Here is a 14,865-nt window from a genome sequence, read left to right as displayed (position 1 = left end):
GGATGCAGTTTTCTTTTCTGATTTAATTCAAAAAATTGAATTGAGATCTTACTTTCAAACTAGTTCTTGCAAGTAGGAAAGTCACACAACTTAGAATCTTACTATTACATTTGCAATGGCCTCTATTCTTTTTCTCTTTGATGATGAGTCAAGAGTTTTAAAATCAGAAGGAAAAGAAATATTTAGATAATCCAGCCCCTATTTGTAGAAAGCGTTTGGAGTCTCATGGTATCTATCTCCATATTCCAAGACATCTCTGTTTTTTCCATTTGTAGAAAGGCACTATTATTTATTGGAAGTCAAAGGTCTCCCTCACCACACAGCTCTGCCCTCGTCTTCATCTGTAAGACACCGGAAGTCCAAAGGTTAATCACTAAGGCAGATGATAATGATAGGAGATGAGGGGTGGGGCAGAAATATGTCAGATCTTTCTGTATTGTCCACTAAATTTTTCTGTAAACCTAAAACTGCTTAAAAATAAAGTTTATTAATTTTTAAAGGTAACAAACAGAATGGGTTATGTAACAACATGCTATTTTTATAATTGAAAAATACATGCACACAAAACACATTTTACAAAAGCACATACAAAGATAAGGTACTCATTGTCCACTTCATGGACAGTGTAGATGCCTGACCATTGCGCTGTACACCTGAAGCTGAATAATAATGAGTCAATTATAATTTAATATATACAGTCACAGGACACTGTGGGGACAGAGCCCCAAAGAGCAGTTTCCAGGCCCTCGGCCTCACATAGAAAGGTGCTGGCTCAGGTAGTTAATGGCCATCAACTGTGATTGGATGGCCATCAGCTGTGGCTGGTTGGCCGTCAGCTGTAACCAGTGAGCCATTGGCCACTAATATAACTGCTGTGGCTAGGCTAGCAGAAAAAATGGGGGCTAGCAAGAAGATGGTGGCTGAGCTAACAAGAGCGGATTGCAGAGAGGAGGATGCCACCAGCGAGAATATAGTGGTATGACTCCCCTACTTATGGCTCCGTGGGTGTTCCTTTTTGGCCTCACCATGTCCTGCGTTCTTATGTGGGGAGCGGGAGCTGAGACCCTGCCAGACGCCCCGCATGACAACATGTAGTACAGCACAGGGAATAGAGTCAGTGGAATTCTAACAGCTATATATGATGTCAGAAGGGTAGTAAATTGGGGGACGAAGGTTATAACTTTGTGAGGGGTGTAAATATCTAACTATTACATTGTTTTGTACACCTGCAATGAATAAAAATTTAAAAAATGAAAAGATAAGGTACTCACTTAATACATTAGAATAGTGATGTTTAGGGGCAGTGAAAATGGACACGGAGTGTGATGACAAAATGGAATTAACAAAATGAGAGTGGGACGTGGCATGGACTAACAGTGATAACATGCCATGAACTGAGTATGATCAGATTTGTCCTATGAACTTGAGACCCAAAAAGAAAGAAGAAAAAAAAAGTAGGGGTTCTTAAACTGGGCAGGAGGGTAGAGTTTAGAGAAATTTAAAAAGAACACACATGCTTCAGCTCCATTTCAGACCAACTGCATCAGAAACTCTACTATTGGAGCCCAAGCTTGTGCATTTTATAAAAGTTCCTATATTAGCTTCATCACCTATAACTATCCAGAAGTCCCTATTGATAGAAATGACTGGAAAAAATGAACAAGGGAAAGAGAAAAATCTTCCTTCTATTAGAATTCTAAATAATTTTGTAGATACTCTCTCTCCAGAATGTAGAGCTTAATCCCTCTTTCCCCCATTGATTGTGGTCTGAGTTTAGTCATTTGCTTCTAAACACTAGAGTGTGGCGAACACTACCTAAGCTAAGGGATCAAGGTTAAAATAACCATTGATACGTCATGTTGCTAGCAGGTATCCCTGACACCATGTGATGAGAACGGTACTTCACTTCTGTGGTCATCCTCCCCCAAACTCATAACCCCAGTCTAACCAGAGATAAAAATCTAATTGAGCTACATTGTACAAAAGGCCTAGTACTCCTCAAAACTGTCAACATCATGAAAAGTGAGGAAAGCCTAAAGTTATCACAAACCAGAGAAGGCTAAGGAGACATGATGACTGAATGTAATATGGGATCCTGGATGGGATCCTGGAACAGAAAAAAAGACATTAGTAGAAAAACTAGTTAAAGCTGAGTAAAGTCTAGAATTTAGTTTCACACGAATAGCAATGTACCAATGTCGGTTTCTTTTTTCTTTCTTTTTTTTTAGTTTCAGGTGTACAAAACAATGTAATAGTTAGACATTTATACCCCTCATGGTGATACCTCCCTCTTCCCCAATGCTGGTTTCTTAGTCATGACAATGTAGCTGGTAAGATGCTAACAACAGGGGTCACTGGGTGAAGGAAGGGCAGGCGGGAACTCTGTACTACCTTTGCAACTTGCTTGTAAATCTAACGCTATTCTAAACTTCAAAGTGAAACAAAACGAAAAGGTTCTAACTTAGCAGGTACTTATAATGTAATTAAAAAACAGGACCCAGAAAGGAAAACGTTGCATACAGATTCAGCAGGAGAGGAGAAAAAATAGAATGCCTATTTTTCGCGTGAATTATTGTGCATTTTTCTTTTAAGAACAGTTCTATGATGGTGTTACTGAAATACTATAAATGAAGACAGAAAGTAGAGGTAAAGGAAAGTAAGAGGCAGGTCAGAGATGAGGGTGAAGGATAAGGAAGCCCGAGTGAGCGGTCAGAGGCTGCCCCGCAGGCCCCGAGCCCCCCGCCGGGCTGAGCCAGCCCACGTGGCCTCGCTCGCCCCTGTCAACGCCTGCTTTGCTGGATAGAGACTGACCCAGCTGGGCCTGAGCTCAGTAATGCGGAAGGAGACAGTGTGATGTGTGAGGGAAGTCATTACAGTCTGGAAGTCTCCATATTCCCAGATTATCCTGAAGTGTCTGGGTCAAAATCTGAACATTGGTGAGGAGAAGCTGAGCGCCTGAGGGAGGAACTCCAGTGAGACTATTTGCTCTTTCCCCTGCAGGAGCTCACCATGGTGCTGTCCAAATTTCTCAGACTGAAGGTGGTTAGGAATATACAAACGGCAGCATCCCTTTCCCTTTTGTGGATGGTAGTGCGGATTCGTATCCAAAAACTACTTAGAAAACATAATTACTCCCCCCAATAACACTGATTTTAAAAGATTTCTGTAGCTTAACTGTATTAATGTAGCTGCTCTACAGGAAAATATTAAACAACAATTCAAAACAACTTGTATTTACTTCCATATCATAAACTGATCATCAGATAAAAATTATAATTTAAAAAACCTCAGCTGGTTTTTATCATTATCAATCCAGTGATAGAATAGGTATTATTTCTACCTTATAAATGAAAAAACACGAGGATCTGAACAATTAGGTGACTGGTTGAAGGGCGTGCAACTAGTAAGCAGCTGAGTGAGATTTAGATGGTTAGAACCCAAGTTACCTGGCGTCAGTTCTTGACCTGATGCTGGTCACACCATACTCTCAGCCTGACTGGCGCGGGTCCCTTTGTAAGCCGACCAGGTCCCTTTATAAGCAGTTTCCAGCGTGAATGGGGTGCAGGTAGATTCTGGTCCATTCTGGGGATAGTTTGTGCCTCTCACACTGGCAGGTGAGCTTAACCGTGCAGTTCACGCTGTCTTCATTATGTATCATCAAAAAATGGGAATCGGTCTTTTCTACGGCCACAGTTTCACAAAAGCACTGAGTTCCAGGGAAGGTGGAGAAGGTTTCTTACATGGCATTTAAAATGTCTCCAGTGAAATGACATGATGTTTGAGATTTTGAGATTTGCTTTAAAATAATCCAGGAGGAAGCATAGGGGGAAAGCGTACCAATGGCATAGGAATGACCATAAATATGTAGGAAATGGCACATACGCACAGAAGATAAGAATGGCTTTATAAATGAATGTTGAAGTTTAATGACGAGTACATAAGGGTTCATTATATGATTTCCTCTGCTTTTGTATGTTTGGAATTTTATAGAATAAAAAGTTAATAAGTCAACAAACAAATACAGAAATAAATAACATTAAGACTCGGCCCTGGGGGAAATTTTAAGTATCTAAATTTTGAAGAACATAACTAACTAGGGCATAATCTCAGAATATGCCCTACTCTCATATTTCACTTGTTTTAATACATAGACCTTAAAAGGTAATCACTCAAACGCGATAGATGCTTATTTCTCTCTAACGAAATAGTTCGTCTGGAGGGACAGAGGCCCTGCTTCCTAAAGTCATCGAGGTAACTCAGCCAGACTTTCTGTCATCTTCAACATTTGGCTTCCAAGGCCACTCTGCTTGTCACCATCCTGGCCCATGAGAAGGAAGAAAGGACCACGACAACCATTCTCTTGAAAGCACAGTCCAGAAGGACACGTATTAGTTCTGCTGCATTTCATTAACAAGAGCTTAGCTGCATAGGGGACTGGCGTTGTGTCTCATAGCTGGAAAGGCATGACCACGTTCCAGCTTCTGTGTGAGAAAGAAAGAACAAATTTTCATTCAAAGCTACCTGTCTCTGCCACAACAATCTAGTAGACAGCATTTAACAACTTATCATAAAGCTTATGAAACTCAAAATTCTAGGCCTCTCACTTGCCTGGGCCTCTGCCAAGGTCCTGTGAGGGTTCTGTATTAGTTACCAGTTTCTATATAACAAATTACTCCAAAACTTACCAGCTTAAAACAATAACCTTATCATCTCAGTTTCTGAGTCTGAAATCTGGGATGGCTTCTCTGTGTGGTTCTGCCTCAGAATATCTCATGACATTGTAGCCAAGACTGCAAGTATTTAAAGGCTTGACCAGAGCTGGAGGATCCATTTCCAAAATGGCTCACTTACATGGCTGTGGGCTGGAGGCCTCAGTTTCTCACCACATGGGCTTCTCCACAGGACTGTCTGAGGATTTTCACAACATGGTAGCTGGGTTCCCCAGAGTGAATGATCCAAGAGAGAACGAGGTAAAAATCATATGTCTTTTATAACCTAACCTCCGAAGTGACATCACCCCTTTGTTATATTCTATTGGTCTCACAGACCAATCCCAATGCAATGTGGAAGAGGACTTACACAAGGGCAAAAATGCCAGGAGACAGGGATAATTGGGGGAAATCTGCATAATGGGAGGCTGGCCACCATCAGGCTCCAGCAATATGTTCCCACGTTTTTATAGCATTGGCAAAAGTAAGACATTTTTATATTCTTTTTTTTTAATGACCCCCCCTCCCACAATTATATAAGCTTTTGGCTTATATAATGTGAATCCTTTTCTTATATGACCTTGCTTGACAGTTTTAAAAATGTTTTAGAACTTGGTAAAACTATTCCACAAACCAAAGTCATAACTAAATTCTGAAGGGAATGAAGTACTGTTTCAAAATGTGTTTATTTTGATTACTGTTAGTTTTATCTAATTTGTGCACTGCTGATTTATTGTCAGTGCTAGGTGAGAAGTTAGGAGATCTGCATTCCAATCCAGATTCTACTTCTAACAAACTGGGTGACCTTCCTTTCATAAGACACAGCCTGCTTTCTGGCCTGGCTTCTTTGTCAATATAGTGAGGGATTGCATTAGCTAATCTATACAGGTTTTCCATCCAGTTCTTTAAAAGTCTGTGATTTCATGGGATATCTCTCTACGCCACAAATTTCTCATCCCTAAAATGGGGATAACAGTATCGACTTCGTAGAGCTTTAGATGATTAAATGAGGCAGCCTGCACAGTGCCTAGCATGTGCCTGCGAGCCGTGCTTGCCCCGTAAACATCGGCCATTCTTGGTAGTTTATGCCTGAAAACCAACAAACCTCAAAAAGCCTACTTTGAATGCTTTTATATAATCCCATGACAGTAATTTCAGTTGTCATCTTAGACGATTGTATACGTTTTTTATAAATTGGTAAAAGATACTATGAAGTCACATCAAGGATGTGGAACAACTGGACTGCTCCAACATTTATTGATGGGAGTATGAACTGGTATAATGACTTTGGTAAAAACATTTAATAATATAGCCACTTAAGCAAAACTTATGCATATCCTATCATAAACATATCCTCTTCTGGCTAGATACCCCACACTAATTAAGACTTATGTCCACCAAAAGACACAGATAAGAATATTTGTAATAGCTTCATCATAATAGTCCAAACTTGAAACAACCCAAATGTCTTTTGACAGTAGAATCGATAAAGTACAACATAGTCACACAATGGAATGAATATAGCAAAAAAAAGAACAAAACTCACCAACATAATGTTGAGTCAAAGAAGCCACTTCATTATGTGGAGTTCAAAATGAGGCAAAATAGTCTGGTGATAAGAGGTCAGAGCTGATTACCTTGAGAGGATACTGATTGGAAGAGGGGTGAGGGAGCCTTCTGGGGTGCGGGATGTGTTCCACATGCTGAGCTGAGCAGTGGTAACAGTGGTGACACAGGTAAACGCGTATGTAAAAATCAGGCAACCTTTAGATTTAAGATTTCTCCATTTTATTATAAGTTGTACTTCAATAAAATATTTTTTATGTTGGTAATGGTATAGAGAAACACACTGCCTGTATCATTGCTGTAGGGCAAGAGCCTTGACCATGAATTAGATTCCTGCAACTCTGTTCCATTTTAGCTAAAGCTTTGACAGTTATGGTCACTAGGCAGTAATTAGTGAACAATTAATTATTACTCCTTTATCATATACTACTTTACTAATTGTGTCAACTGTTAATCCATTTCATAAATATTAAAGTGCCAAGTACTCTGCTGGGTGATGGGGCTATTACCAATGAACAAAATAGACATAGCTTCTGCCTCCCCAGAGTTAGGTGTATCAGGGCAAGACAGAATAGTAAATCAGGAGTTATAATTGCATGTCACAAATGCATTACGTGGAAGTGGAAGGTACTTTCCTGCTATTGGAGAACAAGGCAGAGGCAACAACCCAGAAGGGAAAGACCTGCTGAAGAAAATTGTATCTAAGTTGAAATAAGTTCCTTTAGAACAGGAATAGCATGCTGTTCCACAAGCCGAAGACCTCAGAATATGCCCTACTCTCATGTTTCATACAGCTAGACATAAAGTATGCTGGAGAGGAAGCCAGCAATGCAATAAATGGAGCTAGAGAAGCCAACCCATGGAAGACCCTGCGAACCCTGTGGGTTAAGATGTTATTCTATGGACAGGGAAACGACATGCATTGGCATGTGTTCTGGATGCATGGGCCTGTCTTCAACGTGAAGAATGAACCTAGGAGGCAAGATTGGAGGAAGAAACTGGTTAGGAGGCTGTGGCAATAAATAGGCTGGAGATGATGGTATCTAAAACCGAGGCAGTCGAGGTGAATGGAGAGATACTTGAGAAGTGGAAATGGTAGTACTTGAAAACTGGTTGGCTAAGCAAAGGACAGTGAAGACTGAAGGTTGACATTCAGTTTTCTGGCTTGAGCAATCCTGTTGATGGCAGTGTCATTTACCAGGATAAGGAACAAAATGAGTAATTTGCTAGTCTGAGGGATGTTGATGAGGGGAGAGGAGGATGCTAATGAGGTCTGTCCTGTCAATCTCGCCTTTAAGTGTTTATGGGCCACTGAAGCAGCGGTATTCAGAATGCAGTTGATGCTTAGGAGAGGTAACTGCCCTGAATAAATACATTTGGAAGTCAGCATTACACAGAAATTAAAGCCATAGGAGTAGAAAAATCTAAAATCACCCCCTGATTAATATGTAGTTAGGAAAGAAGCAGATTTGGTATAGAACGCTGAGGAATAGTCATCTTTAAATGATCAGCAGCAGAGAAAGAAGATCCCTCAATGGATACTGAGGAACAGCAGGAAAAGAAGGAAACCAGAAGATAAAGGAAGTGAGAGGTTTTGATAAGTGTTAGGTGGCCATCGGGGTCAAATGCTGCCAAAAGGTTCCATTGAGGAAGTCGTGGTGATTCTTAACAAAAACAGTAGCAGACGAGGTAAATGCCCAATTTCCGTGGTTAAGGACTAAAATAGGAGGGGAGGGAGTTATTGTGTCTGATTCTCAAACATCCACCCCCCCCCCCGAAATTGGGGACTCCTATTCCCCTTGCAATTGACTTGTTCAGAAACATGGATTAGCGCACTAATTTTAGACAACAGAGTACATTCTCACTAGTTTAAGCAGAAAGGGATTTCTTACAGGGTATTGGTTAGTTTACAGGATGTTTGGGAAGGCCAAGGAACCATGCTTGGTTATTGCATAGTCATTGACAACATGGCCCGGAGAAAGGCCCAACCACCTCCTAGGAACTTGCAACAATTCTATCCTGCTGCCATCGTCTGCTGCTTCATACCCATGAATCCAGGATCTGGTCACTAGAACCTCTACAACAGCTGCAGGAGAAAAACCAAAAGCCTCTACAGCTGTGCTTGCCAGAGAACCATGTGGCCTCTGCCTTACGACGCTCACTTCTGCCTGTCAAGTCTGCCTGTCAAAAAACATGAGTACCCCTTGCTATACTTTAAGCAAGTCTTGGAAATATAGTCCTTAGCTTTCCAGTTTCTAAAGCCCAGACATGCTACAGTGGATTGAAAAGGTATGGAATGAACCAATCAGTAATATTTTCACTGTCCATCCCTTTGGCTATTCAGCATCCATTCATCCTTCTCCCCACACTTAAAATTCCAAACCACAAATTGCAACATGTCCCCCCCGCCTCTCATAATGCAATTATTTCTTGGTAAAAGTTACATTCATTCTTCCTCTCCGAGACACAGAATCTCATCAATAACTTCATTTACCTTTAGTTAATAATTTTTCCTCCTCTGGTTAAATCACAACTCAGTATTAATATCTTGAAATCTGTGGATTAAGTTGTGAAGTTAACTACAAAAAGAAAGAGCAAGGGGAAAAAGAACAGAGCAAGGAAGAAAATAAGGATAGCTATTATAGGCCATGAGGCTCCGTGTGTGTGTGTGTGTGTGTGAGAGTGTGTGATGGAATATTACTCAGCAATAAAAAAGAATGAAATTTTGCCATTTGCGATAACATGGGTGAATCTGGAAGGTATTATGCTTAGTGAAATAAGTCAGAGAAAGACAAATACCTTATGATTCCAATTATACAAGTATGTAGAATCTAAAAGAACAAAACAAATACAGATTCATAGAAAGAGAGGTCAAACTGATGGTTGTCAGAGGGGATGAGGGTGGGGGAGATGGATGAAAAGGTGGAGAGGAATATACACAATAATATTGTGATAACTTTGCACAGTGACAAACGGTTACTAGACTTAATATGGTGAGCACATCGTAAGGTAGATAAATGTCAAATCTCTATGTTGTACACCAAAAACTAATATAATATTGTATGCCAACTATACTTAAATAAAAATAAAGTAGCCACACATGAGAGAGAGCTGATTTGGAAAATAAGATATGATTTGGGGATAATTGTGAAGATGTCAAATTATATGATTATGTGATTTTTCTCCAGAAGTCCTACTGTAAGCCACTAAGAAGCAAAAACCACCACAATGGACAAATACAGCATGTTCACTGCAACCTGTGTTTTAAAAGAATTGCTAGTTCACAAAATCAGTTTACTGGTAACACTACCTAAATGAGTGTTATTATTTAGATATTAGATTTTTTTAACTTTTTATTTATTTTTTAAGTGTGTTTTTCCAGGACCCATCAGCTCCAAGTCAAATAATTATTTCAATCTAATTGTGGAGGGCACAGCTCGCCGTGGCCCATGTGGGGATTGAACCGGCAACCTTGTTGTTAAGAGCACCGCACTCTAACCCACTGAGCTAACCAGCCATCCCCTTAGATATTGGATATTTTTAATAGCAGCTTTTGACTAAGGTATAAGAGTAATGTATAAAATTATTTTTTCAAATAACTATTATTTGGAATCTGTAAAATCTGTAAAATCAATTGATAACAATGGTTACCTCTGGAAAACGGAACTTGGTGGCTGAAAAAGAAAAGTGGAGGGAGATTTACTTTTTGTCACATATTCTTTTGTAGATTTGAATTTATAGCCATATCTAAAAATACCTGTACAGTCCTTGATGTGTCTAGACTTACCTGATAAAAGTACACTTCTCTGAGAGGACAGGAATCTGTGCAATGTGGCCTTTTGTCCATTAGGTCCACTCTTTAGCAGGTAGCACCTATGGGTGATTTTCTAACCCATGTCTCAACATCAGCTAACTAGAGGGATATTTTCCAAAATCTATGTGGTAGGAATATATGGATATCTCTGTGGTAAGAATATGAATTACTTATTTTTTCCTGTATTTTCCAAACTTTCTATAATGCACATAGTCAGGAAATGTACATCATAAATATTTTGTCATATATTTATTCATTTATACATGTATTCAACCAATTTTTATTGAATAGTCGTGTGTGTATATGTTTTCTAAAAACCCCTATGTGATGTGTTCTAGGAAATACAGAGCTAAAAAGAGGAAGCTTCTAGTAGCCTCAATCTTTTTTAAGTGGAAAAGAGTATAAATAAGGAATGATCCCTGCTTTCCAGGTATTTACAGACAGATATGTAGAAAAGTAGCCAATAAAACAGAACAATGTAAAACCAATCTGTAACAAGCATTGTGCTATAATAGTGAAGAAGAAACAATCCTGGGCATATCAGGAAAGCTTTCCCTGAAAAAATACATTGAAGCTAAGTTTTGAAAGCTGATTAGAATTTTAGAGAAGAAAAAGAGATAGAAAGCACCTTTCAGGTTGAGGAAAACAGCATGAGCAAAGGCCTGAAAACATGAATATACATTGCAAGTTTGGAAAAATGGTCACCAGTCAGTGAGATAAGAACATAGTGTGTATAAATATGCTTATGGGAGCAGGGTAACAAAAGGAATGGGCAGATCACGTTGCCTGAGGTATTCACAGGGAAGCCGCTGAAAGCATGTGATCAGGAAGAAACAAGTTCCATTCGTGTTTTAGGAAGATGTCATGTTCAGGTAGTATGATAACAAAAAGATCACAAGCTTTAAGGTTTAGCAGACCTAAATTTGAATCTTGTCTTCTACTCACCAGCAGTGTCCTTTGGGGCAAGTCATTTAACTTCTCTGTTTCTTGTTTTCATCATGTCACACAAGAGTTGGCAAATGAAAGCACTCAGAACTTGCATGTCATTTACTAGAGACTAAATAAATTATAGTTATTATTCTTTTTATGGTAATGGCGAGGGTGTGTTAACAAATTAGGATATTGGATACATAAGCCAGTTCAGGGACTGATGTAGAGTCTGGGTGAGAAGTAATGGGGACCCAAAATAAGTAATGACTGTTGGAATATTAATGACAGAACATGAGATATTGATATCTAGTGGGTAGAGAATCCTATAATGTGCACAACAGCTCTCAACAACAAAGAATTATCAGCCCAAAAGGTCAGTAGGGCCAAGGGTTGAGAAACTTGTATTAATGGGAAGAGATCAAAGACCTTTCTTCAATCATTTTTAAATTATGAAATATTTAAAACATACTTAATCTATAATATACATTCACAAACTTACTACCAAAATTTAAGAGAAATTCATACTATGGCTCCTCTGCATCAAAGAAAGAGGTGGATGACCCACAGGTCTGGATGATCCTTGAGAAACACTCTAGCTCTCTGCGACTGAGAATCAGTTGTACCTGATGGAAGAGTACTTAAATATCTTCAGATAAAAGTTCTTCATTCCTCCTTCACAGAACTTTAAAATGGAAAGTTTCCAAAAGAAACAATTAATTAAGAGGGAGAATTTTCTCTTTGGCTCATTAAGCAATATTAACAAATAATATTAGGATAGCATAATAGTATACAGAAAAGAAAAATTGCAACATGCTATCATGAAACCTTTCAATAAATGGGGCATAACGTTTCATGGAGACTTTGCCTAAATGGAGTCAAACAGGAGGATCCAACCTAGTCTTATAAACTCCTCACAGTTCCATCAAAACCTGACATTGGTGAAAGACTCAGTCTTCGTATGGGCATGACCTCATGTCTGCATATTCCACTACACATGTGATTTCTCCCAAAAAATGCCACAAATATAAATGATAAAAGTTAAGTGACTCCTTCAGGATTTTAGTTAACATTAATGTTTCTAAGCTAAGTCGAGAAATACAGACACAGAGAGGTCAGACACCAGCTAAGGGACTGCTCCTGTACTCAGGTTGATTCAAATTCACACCACAGCCAATTTATAAGAATCACTCTTGGGCACATAGTAGTACAAATGTAAAATCTGCACGTGTCAAGGATCCATTGTACATCTACTAAATCAGAATACCTACCATGACTCCCTTCTTTAATCCATGCCTCAGATCTTATTGTATTTATATGCATTCATAAAACATGCCTTTTTAAACCAGAAGGATTTGGCCACCTCAAGCAGAATTTTATGTGGATTACTTTATGTCTGTAGTTTAACATGACCATGTAAATATCTAAAGCTGTACTGTCCAATACACTAGCCAGTAGGCACATATGGTTACCGAGCACGTGAGTGTCTTTAGTTGCACTGTCGTGGCTGGTTTGATGTCCTGAATCGATTCAAAACATTTATCTTTCATGGTCATTTTGACTTTGGGGAAGAGCCAGAAGTCATCTGGTGCCAGATTCAGTGAATAAGGTGGATGAAGACACACCGTAATGTTTTTATTTGACAGAAATTGCTGTACCAGAGTGATGTGTGACATAGAGCGTTGTCATGATGGAGGATGAAGTAAAAACACTCATGAAAGAAGACTTCCAGAACTGCTTCAGAAAGTGGCAAGAATGATGGGATAATTGTGTTCAAAGCGATGGGGAGTATTCTAAGGGGATTAATGGCAATGTGTCTTTTACTGTAATATTTTTAAATTTAAACATTCACCGTATTTTTTTGTTCACACCTTGTGTGTGATCCCTGGAGGCAGAAGGAAAAATTATACAGATTCTTAAAGCAAAAGTCACACTTGATTAGACAGTTTTGGCAGGTAAATAATTACATGTGGGAAGAGGAACCTATAATGTATTTTCTCAAAAAGTTTTGACCAAATTACATGCTGAAAGGCAGTAGTAAATGGTTGGGAAAAGAGTGGGTCAGAAATCCATTTTACTCAAGGATAGATGTATGTGTTATCTATTACTGTGTAACAATATTACTATAAACTTAGTGACTTAAACCAATACACACTTGTCTCATTGTTTGTGAGTTACGTGTTCGGGTGCAGCTTAGCTGGGTCCTCTGCAAGACTGCAATCAAAATGTTCACCAGAGCTGGATTTCCATCTGAGACTCAACTGGGAAGGATCTGCTCCTATATTCACTCTCAGACTGAGATCCTCCGTCTCTTGCTAGCTGTTGGCTGGAGGCTGCCCTCAGTTCCTTGGTACATGGTCTTCTTAGGGAGCTCACAACACAGAAGCTTGTTCTTTAAAGCCAGTAAGAGAAAATATCTCAGCAAGACAGATGTTATGTTATCATCTTAGTAAGTTATATCCATGTAACCAAGTACATACCATCATCTTTGCTGGGTTCTTCTGAATAGAAGAAAATCGCAGGTCCCACCCACACTCAAGGACAGGGGACTGCAGAAGGACATAAATACCAGGACGTAGAGATTGTGGGCCCACCTTAACGTCTGTCCTACACAATAGGGAACTGGCTTAGGGATAAAAACCAGGGGGAGATGTCACAATGTTGTCCCCAAAAATCTGTGTTAGGACCATTTTAGTTAATATTTTTCATATGATCTAGAAGAAAGGAAAAACAAAATTTCTCAGCTTTCCAATAGAAATAAAGTTCTAGATAGTAAGATGGCATGATGTTGCAAACAAGTCAAGACTGGCCAGTGGAAATCACACACAGCAACAGCACCAACATCATTGGCAGGCAACAGGTGACTTGCACCTGAGAACCAGGACGCAGGAGCAGTAACTGGAACAGTCCTGGTGGACTCTAAGGGCAAGACAAGGTGTCTCCCTGCAGGAGCATCAGATAGCGCTGCCCAAAGAGGTCAGCCACAGCAGAGGAAAGCGTACTGGCCAGCCCCACGGCAAGAGAGCAGTGCGTGCTGAGGGCTCTCTTCTCAGAGAGTCAAGGAACCTTCAAGTGAAAGGCCAGACAAGACACATAGGCTCTGTGATTGCTTTAAAAAGAGAGAGAAAGAGAGAAAAGCATTTGTGTTTGACTCAACAATTCAGGGGTATCTAATGTGTATAAAACTGACTAGGCCATAGTATATGGTTATCAAAGCTCAGGACAGATAACTAATGGATTAATTTCTTACAGATTGAGTTGATAAAAGATGTACTTTAATACCAAATATCCCATAAACTAAAGCTAAAGTACAGTGTGTTTTAGTGAGTATCTGTCCTAATTTGTTTTCAGTAAATATTTATTGAGCAGTAATAATATATTTATATTCTATATAAATATAAGAAATATTTATTGTGCTAGGAAATGCTCTAGGTGCTTGGAAAACAATGTGAAGAAAAAAAACAGGTAAGGTCTCTGCTCTCATGGAGCTTATAATAGTGGGAAGGATGGACATTGAATGAATAATTATACAAATAACCATATAATTATTACCAGTGACAAAAATAGAGTGCTTTGAGAAAAATACAACACGGAAATCCAATGTAGCCTGCAGGGTCAAGATTGAAGAAAAAGTGACATTCAAGCTGAGATCTAAAGGATGAGTTTCCCCAGCAAGAGGTGGAGAAAGTCCAGGGAGCAGAGGAAACAACACATAAGAAGGTCCTGAGATGGGAAGGAGTTGGAAGAACACTGAGGGAGGAGGAATCCCAAAATGGCAGAAGAATGGTGACCAAGAGCTCAAAATGACAGTAGCAATCAGGTAGGACCTGATAGACCATATTAAGGATT

The 14,865-nt window shown here is 39.3% G+C and overlaps 2 long non-coding RNA genes across 6 annotated transcripts in view; one reads left to right on the top strand and one right to left on the bottom strand.

Annotated features, from left to right (window-relative positions):
* LOC109447520 (uncharacterized) overlaps positions 1 to 14,865 on the top strand; it is an 83,638-nt gene that overhangs the window by 53,908 nt on the left and 14,865 nt on the right. For 3 of the 4 annotated variants that reach the window (XR_012494593.1, XR_002137374.2, XR_012494594.1), the window contains one exon: positions 12,663 to 14,836. This is a non-coding gene — a long non-coding RNA (uncharacterized LOC109447520). The remainder of the gene's footprint in view (positions 1 to 12,662; positions 14,837 to 14,865) is intronic. The other variant, XR_012494595.1, reaches the window with a different exon arrangement.
* LOC141570530 (uncharacterized) lies at positions 3,899 to 12,713 on the bottom strand. 2 transcript variants are annotated; one of them, XR_012494613.1, is made up of 3 exons: positions 6,256 to 12,713; positions 4,852 to 4,932; positions 3,899 to 4,481 (listed from the first exon to the last, which is right to left on the bottom strand). It is a non-coding gene; the product is annotated as an uncharacterized LOC141570530 (long non-coding RNA). The 2 variants fall into 2 exon arrangements; XR_012494612.1 differs by lacking the exon at positions 6,256 to 12,713 and having other exon boundaries at positions 4,852 to 6,246.

The sequence above is a fragment of the Rhinolophus sinicus genome, linkage group LG01 (assembly GCF_036562045.2).
Source record: "Rhinolophus sinicus isolate RSC01 linkage group LG01, ASM3656204v1, whole genome shotgun sequence".
Taxonomy (NCBI): domain Eukaryota; kingdom Metazoa; phylum Chordata; class Mammalia; order Chiroptera; family Rhinolophidae; genus Rhinolophus; species Rhinolophus sinicus.
Note: the sequence above shows the minus strand (reverse complement) of the source record. Positions and strands in the feature narration are given on the sequence as shown.